The sequence below is a fragment of the Aulonocara sp. 'chitande type north' Nkhata Bay genome, linkage group LG22 (genome assembly GCF_057382095.1).
Source record: "Aulonocara sp. 'chitande type north' Nkhata Bay isolate Kocher_YH1m ecotype deep benthic linkage group LG22, A_spYH_male_GT1.1, whole genome shotgun sequence".
NCBI classification, from domain to species: domain Eukaryota; kingdom Metazoa; phylum Chordata; class Actinopteri; order Cichliformes; family Cichlidae; genus Aulonocara; species Aulonocara sp. 'chitande type north' Nkhata Bay.
In genome coordinates this window covers 1,453,282-1,466,514 of record NC_141364.1, presented here as the reverse complement: position 1 = coordinate 1,466,514, position 13,233 = coordinate 1,453,282, and the positions used below count along the sequence as shown (strand labels likewise).

Sequence of the window (13,233 nt, the reverse complement as noted above, 5' to 3'; positions counted from 1 at the left end):
TGCACCCACAACAACCACAGCCGCTCCAACAACAACTACAGCTGCTCCAACAACAACCACAACTGCTCCAACAACAACCACAACTGTCTCCCCAACAACTACCACAATTGCACCCACAACAAACACAGCTGCTCCAACAACAACAACAACTGTGGCCACAACTGCAGCTGCTCCAACAACAACTACAGCTGCTCCAACAACAACCACAACTGCTCCAACAACAACCACAACTGAGGCCACAACAACCACAGCTTCGCCAACAACAACTACAGCTGCCCCAACAACAACCACAGCTTCCTCAACAACAAAAACAACAACACCCTCAACCACAGCTGCTCCAACAACAACCACAGCTGCTCCAACAACTACCACAACTGCACCCACAACAACCACAGCTGCTCCAACAACAACTACAACTGCTCCAACAACAACCACAACTGAGGCCACAACAACCACAGCTGCTCCAACACCAACCACAGCTTCCCCAACAACAACCACAGCTGCTCCAACAACAACTACAGCTGTTCCAACAACAACCACAGCTTCCTCAACAACAACAACAACAACACCCTCAACCACAGCTGCACCCACAACAACTACAGCTGCTCCAACAACAACCACAACTGCTCCAACAACAACCACAACTGTCTCCCCAACAACTACCACAATTGCACCCACAACAAACACAGCTGCTCAAACAACTACTACAGCTGCTCCAACAACAACCACAGCTTCCCCAACAACTACAACAACACCCTCAACCACAGCTGCAACCACAACAACCACAGCTGCTCCAACAACCACTACAGCTGCTCCAACAACAACCACAACTGCTCTAACAACAACCACAACTGTGGCCACAACTGCAGCTGCTCCAACAACAACTACAGCTGCTCCAACAACAACCACAGCTTCCCCAACAACAACAACAACACCCTCAACCATAGCTGCAACCACAACAACCACAGCTGCTCCAACAACAACTACAGCTGCCCCAACAGCTTCCTCAACAACAAAAACAACAACACCTTCAACCACAGCTGCTCCAACAACAACAACAACTGTGGCCACAACTGCAGCTGCTCCAACAACAACTACAGCTGCTCCAACAACAACCACAACTGCTCCAACAACAACCACAGCTTCCCCAACGGCAACAACAACAACAACTGCACCCTCAACTACAGGTGCTCCAACAACAACAACCGCTGCTCCAACACCCACAACCACAACTGCGCCAACCACAACTGCCGCCGTAACAACAGCCACAACTGCACCAACAACAACCACAGCTGCCCCAACAACAACCACAGCTTCATCAACAACAACAACAACAACAACTCCCTCAACCACAGCTGCTCCAACAACAACTACAGCTGCCCCAACAACAACCACAACTTCCTCAACAACAACAACAACAACAACTCCCTCAACCACAGCTGCTCCAACAACAACTACAGCTGCCCCAACAACAACCACAGCTGCTCCCACAACAACTACAGCTGCCCCAACAACAACCACAGCTTCCCAAACAACAACAACAACAACACCCTCAACCATAGCTGCAACCACAACAACCACAGCTGCTCCAACAACAACTACAGCTGCCCCAACAGCTTCCTCAACAACAAAAACAACAACACCTTCAACCACAGCTGCTCCAACAACAACAACAACTGTGGCCACAACTGCAGCTGCTCCAACAACAACTACAGCTGCTCCAACAACAACCACAACTGCTCCAACAACAACCACAGCTTCCCCAACGGCAACAACAACAACAACTGCACCCTCAACTACAGGTGCTCCAACAACAACAACCGCTGCTCCAACACCCACAACCACAACTGCGCCAACCACAACTGCCGCCGTAACAACAGCCACAACTGCACCAACAACAACCACAGCTGCCCCAACAACAACCACAGCTTCATCAACAACAACAACAACAACAACAACAACTCCCTCAACCACAGCTGCACCCACAACAACTACAGCTGCTCCAACAACAACCACAGCTGCACCCACAACAACCACAGCTGCTCCAACAACAACTACAGCTGCTCCAACAACAACTACAGCTGCTCCCACAACAACCACAGCTGCTCCAACAACAACTACAGCTGCTCCAACACCAACCACATCTTCCCCAACAACTACAACACCCTCAACCACAGCTGCACCCACAACAAGTACAGCTGCTCCAACAACAACCACAGCTTTGCCACCACCAACAACAACAACACCCTCAACCACAGCTGCACCCACAACAACCACAGCTGCTCCAACAACCACTACAGCTGCTCCAACAACAACCACAACTGCTCTAACAACAACCACAACTGAGGCCACAACAACCACAGCTGCTCCAACACCAACCACAGCTTCCCCAACAACAACCACAGCTGCTCCAACAACAACTACAGCTGCTCCAACAACAACCACAACTGAGGCCACAACAACCACAGCTGCTCCAACACCAACCACAGCTTCCCCAACAACAACCACAGCTGCTCCAACAACAACTACAGCTGTTCCAACAACAACCACAGCTTCCTCAACAACAACAACAACAACACCCTCAACCACAGCTGCACCCACAACAACTACAGCTGCCCCAACAACAACCACAACTGCTCCAACAACAACCACAACTGTCTCCCCAACAACTACCACAATTGCACCCACAACAAACACAGCTGCTCAAACAACTACTACAGCTGCTCCAACAACAACCACAGCTTCCCCAACAACTACAACAACACCCTCAACCACAGCTGCAACCACAACAACCACAGCTGCTCCAACAACCACTACAGCTGCTCCAACAACAACCACAACTGCTCTAACAACAACCACAACTGTGGCCACAACTGCAGCTGCTCCAACAACAACTACAGCTGCTCCAACAACAACCACAGCTTCCCCAACAACAACAACAACACCCTCAACCATAGCTGCAACCACAACAACCACAGCTGCTCCAACAACAACTACAGCTGCCCCAACAGCTTCCTCAACAACAAAAACAACAACACCTTCAACCACAGCTGCTCCAACAACAACAACAACTGTGGCCACAACTGCAGCTGCTCCAACAACAACTACAGCTGCTCCAACAACAACCACAACTGCTCCAACAACAACCACAGCTTCCCCAACGGCAACAACAACAACAACTGCACCCTCAACTACAGGTGCTCCAACAACAACAACCGCTGCTCCAACACCCACAACCACAACTGCGCCAACCACAACTGCCGCCGTAACAACAGCCACAACTGCACCAACAACAACTACAGCTGTTCCAACAACAACCACAACTGTGGCCACAACTGCAGCTGCTCCAACAACAACTACAGCTGCTCCCACAACAACCACAGCTGCTCCAACAACAACTACAGCTGCCCCAACAACAACCACAGCTGCTCCAACAACAACTACAGCTGTTCCAACAACAACCACAACTGTGGCCACAACTGCAGCTGCTCCAACAACAACTACAGCTGCTCCCACAAAAACCACAGCTGCTCCAACAACAACTACAGCTGCTCCAACACCAACCACAGCTTCCCCAACAACAACAACACCCTCAACCACAGCTGCACCCACAACAAGTACAGCTGCTCCAACAACAACCACAGCTTTGCCACCACCAACAACAACAACACCCTCAACCACAGCTGCACCCACAACAACCACAGCTGCTCCAACAACCACTACAGCTGCTCCAACAACAACCACAACTGCTCTAACAACAACCACAACTGTGGCCACAACTGCAGCTGCTCCAACAACAACTACAGCTGCTCCAACAACAACCACAACTGTCTCCCCAACAACTACCACAATTGCACCCACAACAACCACAGCTTCCCCAACAACAATAACACCCTCAACCACAGCTGCACCCACAATAACTACAGCTGCCCCAACAACAACCACAACTTCCTCAACAACAACAACAACAACAACAACAACAACAACTCCCTCAACCACAGCTGCTCCAACAACAACTACAGCTGCCCCAACAACAACCACAGCTGCTCCAACAACAACTACAGCTGTTCCAACAACAACCACAACTGTGGCCACAACTGCAGCTGCTCCAACAACAACTACAGCTGTTCCAACAACAACCACAACTGTGGCCACAACCACAGCTGCTCCAACAACAACTACAGCTGCTCCAACAACAACTACAGCTGCCCCAACAACAACCACAGCTTCCTCAACAACAAAAACAACAACACCCTCAACCACAGCTGCTCCAACAACAACCACAGCTGCTCCAACAACTACCACAACTGCACCCACAACAACCACAGCTGCTCCAACAACAACTACAACTGCTCCAACAACAACCACAACTGAGGCCACAACAACCACAGCTGCTCCAACACCAACCACAGCTTCCCCAACAACAACAACACCCTCAACCACAGCTGCACCGACAACAACCACAGCCGCTCCAACAACAACTACAGCTGCTCCAACAACAACCACAACTGCTCCAACAACAACCACAACTGTCTCCCCAACAACTACCACAATTGCACCCACAACAACCACAGCTGCTCCAACAACAACAACAACTGTGGCCACAACTGCAGCTGCTCCAACAACAACTACAGCTGCTCCAACAACAACCACAACTGCTCCAACAACAACCACAACTGAGGCCACAACAACCACAGCTGCTCCAACAACAACTACAACTGAGGCCACAACAACCACAGCTGCTCCAACACCAACCACAGCTTCCCCAACAACAACCACAGCTGCTCCAACAACAACTACAGCTGTTCCAACAACAACCACAGCTTCCTCAACAACAACAACAACAACACCCTCAACCACAGCTGCACCCACAACAACTACAGCTGCTCCAACAACAACCACAACTGCTCCAACAACAACCACAACTGTCTCCCCAACAACTACCACAATTGCACCCACAACAAACACAGCTGCTCAAACAACTACTACAGCTGCTCCAACAACAACCACAGCTTCGCCAACAACAACTACAGCTGCCCCAACAACAACCACAGCTTCCTCAACAACAAAAACAACAACACCCTCAAACACAGCTGCTCCAACAACAACCACAGCTGCTCCAACAACTACCACAACTGCACCCACAACAACCACAGCTGCTCCAACAACAACCACAACTGCTCCAACAACAACCACAACTGAGGCCACAACAACCACAGCTTCGCCAACAACAACTACAGCTGCCCCAACAACAACCACAGCTTCCCAAACAACAACAACAACAACACCCTCAACCACAGCTGCACCCACAACAACTACAGCTGCTCCAACAACAACCACAGCTGCACCCACAACAACCACAGCTGCTCCAACAACAACTACAGCTGCTCCAACAACAACCACAACTGCTCCAACAACAACCACAACTGTCTCCCCAACAACTACCACAATTGCACCCACAACAAACACAGCTGCTCCAACAACAACAACAACTGTGGCCACAACTGCAGCTGCTCCAACAACAACTACAGCTGCTCCAACAACAACCACAACTGAGGCCACAACAACCACAGCTTCGCCAACAACAACTACAGCTGCCCCAACAACAACCACAGCTTCCTCAACAACAAAAACAACAACACCCTCAACCACAGCTGCTACAACAACAACCACAGCTGCTCCAACAACTACCACAACTGCACCCACAACAACCACAGCTGCTCCAACAACAACTACAACTGCTCCAACAACAACCACAACTGAGGCCACAACAACCACAGCTGCTCCAACACCAACCACAGCTGCTCCAACAACTACCACAACTGCACCCACAACAACCACAACTGCTTCCCCAACAACAACCACAGCTGCTCCAACAACAACTACAGCTGTTCCAACAACAACCACAGCTTCATCAACAACAACAACAACAACACCTTCAACCACAGCTGCACCCACAACAACTACAGCTGCTCCAACAACAACCACAACTGTCTCCCCAACAACTACCACAATTGCACCCACAACAAACACAGCTGCTCAAACAACTACTACAGCTGCTCCAACAACAACCACAGCTTCCCCAACAACTACAACAACACCCTCAACCACAGCTGCAACCACAACAACCACAGCTGCTCCAACAACCACTACAGCTGCTCCAACAACAACCACAACTGCTCTAACAACAACCACAACTGTGGCCACAACTGCAGCTGCTCCAACAACAACTACAGCTGCTCCAACAACAACCACAGCTTCTCCAACAACAACAACAACACCCTCAACCATAGCTGCAACCACAACAACCACAGCTGCTCCAACAACAACTACAGCTGCCCCAACAGCTTCCTCAACAACAAAAACAACAACACCTTCAACCACAGCTGCTCCAACAACAACAACAACTGTGGCCACAACTGCAGCTGCTCCAACAACAACTACAGCTGCTCCAACAACAACCACAACTGCTCCAACAACAACCACAACTGAGGCCACAACAACCACAGCTTCGCCAACAACAACTACAGCTGCCCCAACAACAACCACAGCTTCCCAAACAACAACAACAACAACACCCTCAACCACAGCTGCACCCACAACAACTACAGCTGCTCCAACAACAACCACAGCTGCACCCACAACAACCACAGCTGCTCCAACAACAACTACAGCTGCTCCAACAACAACTACAGCTGCCCCAACAACAACCACAACTTCCTCAACAACAACAACAACAACAACTCCCTCAACCACAGCTGCTCCAACAACAACTACAGCTGCCCCAACAACAACCACAGCTGCTCCCACAACAACTACAGCTGCCCCAACAACAACCACAGCTTCCCAAACAACAACAACAACAACACCCTCAACCACAGCTGCACCCACAACAACTACAGCTGCTCCAACAACAACCACAGCTGCACCCACAACAACCACAGCTGCTCCAACAACAACTACAGCTGCTCCAACAACAACTACAGCTGCTCCCACAACAACCACAGCTGCTCCAACAACAACTACAGCTGCTCCAACACCAACCACAGCTTCCCCAACAACAACAACACCCTCAACCACAGCTGCACCCACAACAAGTACAGCTGCTCCAACAACAACCACAGCTTTGCCACCACCAACAACAACAACACCCTCAACCACAGCTGCACCCACAACAACCACAGCTGCTCCAACAACCACTACAGCTGCTCCAACAACAACCACAACTGCTCTAACAACAACCACAACTGTGGCCACAACTGCAGCTGCTCCAACAACAACTACAGCTGCTCCAACAACAACCACAACTGTGGCCACAACTGCAGCTGCTCCAACAACAACTACAGCTGCTCCAACAACAACTACAGCTGCCCCAACAACAACCACAGCTTCCTCAACAACAAAAACAACAACACCCTCAACCACAGCTGCTCCAACAACAACAACAACTGTGGCCACAAGTGCAGCTGCTCCAACAACAACTACAGCTGCTCCAACAACAACCACAACTGCTCCAACAACAACCACAACTGAGGCCACAACAACCACAGCTTCCCCAACAGCAACAACAACAACAACTGCACCCTCAACTACAGGTGCTCCAACAACAACAACCGCTGCTCCAACACCCACAACCACAACTGCGCCAACCACAACTGCCGCCGTAACAACAGCCACAACTGCACCAACAATAACCACAGCTGCCCCAACAACAACCACAGCTTCATCATCAACAACAACAACAACAACAACAACTCCCTCAACCACAGCTGCTCCAACAACAACCACAGCTGCTCCAACAACTACCACAACTGCTCCAACAACAACCACAACTGAGGCCACAACAACCACAGCTTCGCCAACAACAACTACAGCTGCCCCAACAACAACCACAGCTTCCCAAACAACAACAACAACAACACCCTCAACCACAGCTGCAACCACAACAACCACAGCTGCTCCAACAACCACTACAGCTGCTCCAACAACAACCACAACTGCTCTAACAACAACCACAACTGTGGCCACAACTGCAGCTGCTCCAACAACAACTACAGCTGCTCCAACAACAACCACAGCTTCCCCAACAACAACAACAACACCCTTAACCATAGCTGCAACCACAACAACCACAGCTGCTCCAACAACAACTACAGCTGCCCCAACAGCTTCCTCAACAACAAAAACAACAACACCTTCAACCACAGCTGCTCCAACAACAACAACAACTGTGGCCACAACTGCAGCTGCTCCAACAACAACTACAGCTGCTCCAACAACAACCACAACTGCTCCAACAACAACCACAACTGAGGCCACAACAACCACAGCTTCGCCAACAACAACTACAGCTGCCCCAACAACAACCACAGCTTCCTCAACAACAAAAACAACAACACCCTCAACCACAGCTGCTCCAACAACAACCACAGCTGCTCCAACAACTACCACAACTGCACCCACAACAACCACAGCTGCTCCAACAACAACCACAACTGAGGCCACAACAACCACAGCTTCGCCAACAACAACTACAGCTGCCCCAACAACAACCACAGCTTCCCAAACAACAACAACAACAACACCCTCAACCACAGCTGCACCCACAACAACTACAGCTGCTCCAACAACAACCACAGCTGCACCCACAACAACCACAGCTGCTCCAACAACAACTACAGCTGCTCCAACAACAACCACAACTGCTCCAACAACAACCACAACTGTCTCCCCAACAACTACCACAATTGCACCCACAACAACCACAGCTTCGCCAACAACAACTACAGCTGCCCCAACAACAACCACAGCTTCCTCAACAACAAAAACAACAACACCCTCAACCACAGCTGCTCCAACAACAACCACAGCTGCTCCAACAACTACCACAACTGCACCCACAACAACCACAGCTGCTCCAACAACAACTGCTCCAACAACAACCACAACTGAGGCCACAACAACCACAGCTGCTCCAACACCAACCACAGCTTCCCCAACAACAACCACAGCTGCTCCAACAACAACTACAGCTGCTCAAACAACAACCACAGCTTTGCCACCAACAACAACAACAACACCCTCAACCACAGCTGCTCCAACAACAACTACAGCTGCTCCAACAACAACTACAGCTGCCCCAACAACAACCACAGCTTCCTCAACAACAAAAACAACAACACCTTCAACCACAGCTGCTCCAACAACAACAACAACTGTGGCCACAACTGCAGCTGCTCCAACAACAACTACAGCTGCTCCAACAACAACCACAGCTTCCTCAACAACAACAACAACAACAACAACTCCCTCAACCACAGCTGCTCGAACAACAACTACAGCTGCCCCAACAACAACCACAGCTGCTCCAACAACAACTACAGCTGTTCCAACAACAACCACAACTGTGGCCACAACTGCAGCTGTTCCAACAACAACTACATCTGTTCCAACAACAACCACAACTGTCTCCCCAACAACTACCACAATTGCAACCACAGCTTCCCCAACAGCAACCACAGCTTCCCCAACAACAACAACAACAACTGCACCCACAACCACAGCTGCACCCACAACAACCACAACTGCACCCACAATAACTACCACAACTGCACCCACAACAACCACAGCTGCTCCAACAACAACTACAGCTGCTCCAACAACAACCACAACTGCTCCAACAACAACCACAACTGAGGCCACAACAACCACAGCTTCGCCAACAACAACTACAGCTGCTCCAACAACAACCACAACTGCTCCAACAACAACCACAACTGAGGCCACAACAACCACAGTTTCTCCAACAACAACTACAGCTGCTCAAACAACAACCACAGCTTTGCCACCAACAACAACAACAGCTGCCCCAACAACAACCACGGCTTCCTCAACAACAAAAACAACAACACCTTCAACCACAGCTGCTCCAACAACAACAACAACTGTGGCCACAACTGCAGCTGCTCCAACAACAACTATAGCTGCTCCAACAACAACCACAACTGCTCCAACAACAACCACAACTGAGGCCACAACAACCACAGCTTCGCCAACAACAACTACAGCTGCCCCAACAACAACCACAGCTTCCTCAACAACAAAAACAACAACACCCTCAACCACAGCTGCACCCACAACAAGTACAGCTGCTCCAACAACTACCAAAACTGCACCCACAACAACCACAGCTGCTCCAACAACAACCACAACTGTGGCCACAACTGCAGCTGCTCCAACAACAACTACATCTGTTCCAACAACAACCACAACTGTCTCCCCAACAACTACCACAATTGCACCCACAACAAACACAGCTGCTCCAACAACAACTACAGCTGCTCGAACAACAACCACAGCTGCTCCAACAACAACCACAGCTGCTCCAACAACAACTACAGCTGCTCCAACAACAACCACAGCTTCCCCAACAACAACAACAACTACACCATCAACTACAGGTGCTCCAACAACAACTACAGCTGTTCCAACAACAACCACAACTGCCGCCCCAACAACTACCACAACTGCACCCACAACAACCACAGCTGCTCCAACAACAACTACAGCTGCTCCAACATCAACTACAGCTGCCCCAACAACAACCACAGCTTCCTCAACAACAAAAACAACAACACCCTCAACCACAGCTGCTCCAACAACAACAACAACTGTGGCCACAACTGCAGCTGCTCCAACAACAACTACAGCTGCTCCAACAACAACTACAGCTGCTCCAACAACAACCACAGCTGCTCCAACAACAACTACAACTGCTCCAACAACAACCACAGCTGAGGCCACAACAACCACAGCTTCGCCAACAACAACCACAACTGCTCCAACAACAACCACAACTTTGGCCACAACTGCAGCTGCTCCAACAACAACCACAGCTGCTTCTACAACAACCACAACTGTGGCCACAACTGCAGCTGTTCCAACAACAACTACATCTGTTCCAACAACAACCACAACTGTCTCCCCAACAACTACCACAATTGCACCCACAACAAACACAGCTGCTCCAACAACAACTACAGCTGCTCCAACAACAACCAAAACTGCACCCACTATAACCACAGCTGCTCCAACAACAACCACAACTGCACCCACAACAACCACAGCTGCTCCAACAACAAACACAGCTGCTCCAACAACAACCACAGCTTCCCCAACAACAACAACAACAACTGCACCCACAACCACAGCTGCACCCACAACAACTACAGCTGCTCCAACAACAACCACAACTGTGGCCACAACTGCAGCTGCTCCAACAACAACTACAACTGCGGCCACAACTACAGCTGCTCCAACAACAACCACAGCTTCCTCAAAAACAACAACAACAACAACTCCCTCAACCACAGCTGCTCCAATAACAACTACAGCTGCTCCAACAACAACCGCAGCTTCCCCAACAGCAACAACAACAACAACTGCACCGTCAACTACAGGTGCTCCAACAACAACAACAACAGTTGTTCCAACAACCACAACCACAACTGCAGCCCTAACAACAGCCACAACTGCACCAACAACAACCACAGCTGCCCCAACAACAGCCACAGCTGCTCCAACAACAACTACAGCTGCTCCAACAACAACCACAACTGTGGCCACAACTGCAGCTGTTCCAACAACAACTACATCTGTTCCAACAACAACCACAACTGTCTCCCCAACAACTACCACAACTGCACCCACAACAAACACAGCTGCTCCAACACCAACCACAGCTTCCCCAACAACAACAACACCCTCAACCACAGCTGCACCCACAACAAGTACAGCTGCTCCAACAACTACCAAAACTGCACCCACTATAACCACAGCTGCTCCAACAACAACCACAACTGCACCCACAACAACCACAGCTGCTCCAACAACAACCACAGCTGCTCCAACAACAACTACAGCTGCTCCAACAACAACCACAGCTTCCCCAACAACAACAACAACTACACCATCAACTACAGGTGCTCCAACAACAACTACAGCTGTTCCAACAACAACCACAACTGCCGCCCCAACAACTACCACAACTGCACCCACAACAACCACAGCTGTTCCAACAACAACTACAGCTGCTCCAACAACAACCACAACCGTTGCCCATACAACAAGAACCACAACTGTTGCCCCAACAATCACAACTGCGGCCTCAACCACAGTTGCTCCAACAACAACCACAGCTGCTCCAACAACTACCACAACTGCACCCACAACAACCACAGCTGCACCCACAACAAGTACAGCTGCTCCAACAACTACCAAAACTGCACCCACTATAACCACAGCTGCTCCAACAACAACCACAGCTGCTCCAACAACAACTACCACAATTGCACCCACAACAAACACAGCTGCTCCAACAACAACTACAGCTGCTCCAACAACAACCAAAACTGCACCCACTATAACCACAGCTGCTCCAACAACAACCACAACTGCACCCACAACAACCACAGCTGCTCCAACAACAACCACAGCTTCCCCAACAACAACAACAACAACTGCACCCACAACCACAGCTGCACCCACAACAACTACAGCTGCTCCAACAACAACTACAACTGCGGCCACAACTACAGCTGCTCCAACAACAACCACAGCTTCCTCAAAAACAACCACAACAACAACTCCCTCAACCACAGCTGCACCCACTATAACCACAGCTGCTCCAACAACAACCACAACTGCACCCACAACAAACACAGCTGCTCCAACACCAACCACAGCTTCCCCAACAACAACAACACCCTCAACCACAGCTGCACCCACAACAAGTACAGCTGCTCCAACAACTACCAAAACTGCACCCACTATAACCACAGCTGCTCCAACAACAACCACAACTGCACCCACAACAACCACAGCTGCTCCAACAACAACCACAGCTGCTCCAACAACAACCACAGCTTCCCCAACAACAACAACAACTACACCATCAACTACAGGTGCTCCAACAACAACTACAGCTGTTCCAACAACAACCACAACTGCCGCCCCAACAACTACCACAACTGCACCCACAACAACCACAGCTGCTCCAACAACAACTACAGCTGCTCCAACAACAACCACAACCGTTGCCCAAACAACAAGAACCACAACTGTTGCCCCAACAATCACAACTGCGGCCTCAACCACAGTTGCTCCAACAACAACCACAGCTGCTCCAACAACTACCACAACTGCACCCACAACAACCACAGCTGCTCCAACAAC

The 13,233-nt window shown here is 50.0% G+C and overlaps 1 pseudogene; it reads left to right on the top strand.

The window, feature by feature from the left end:
• LOC147303125 (uncharacterized) overlaps nt 1-13,233 on the top strand; it is a 53,142-nt pseudogene that overhangs the window by 34,944 nt on the left and 4,965 nt on the right.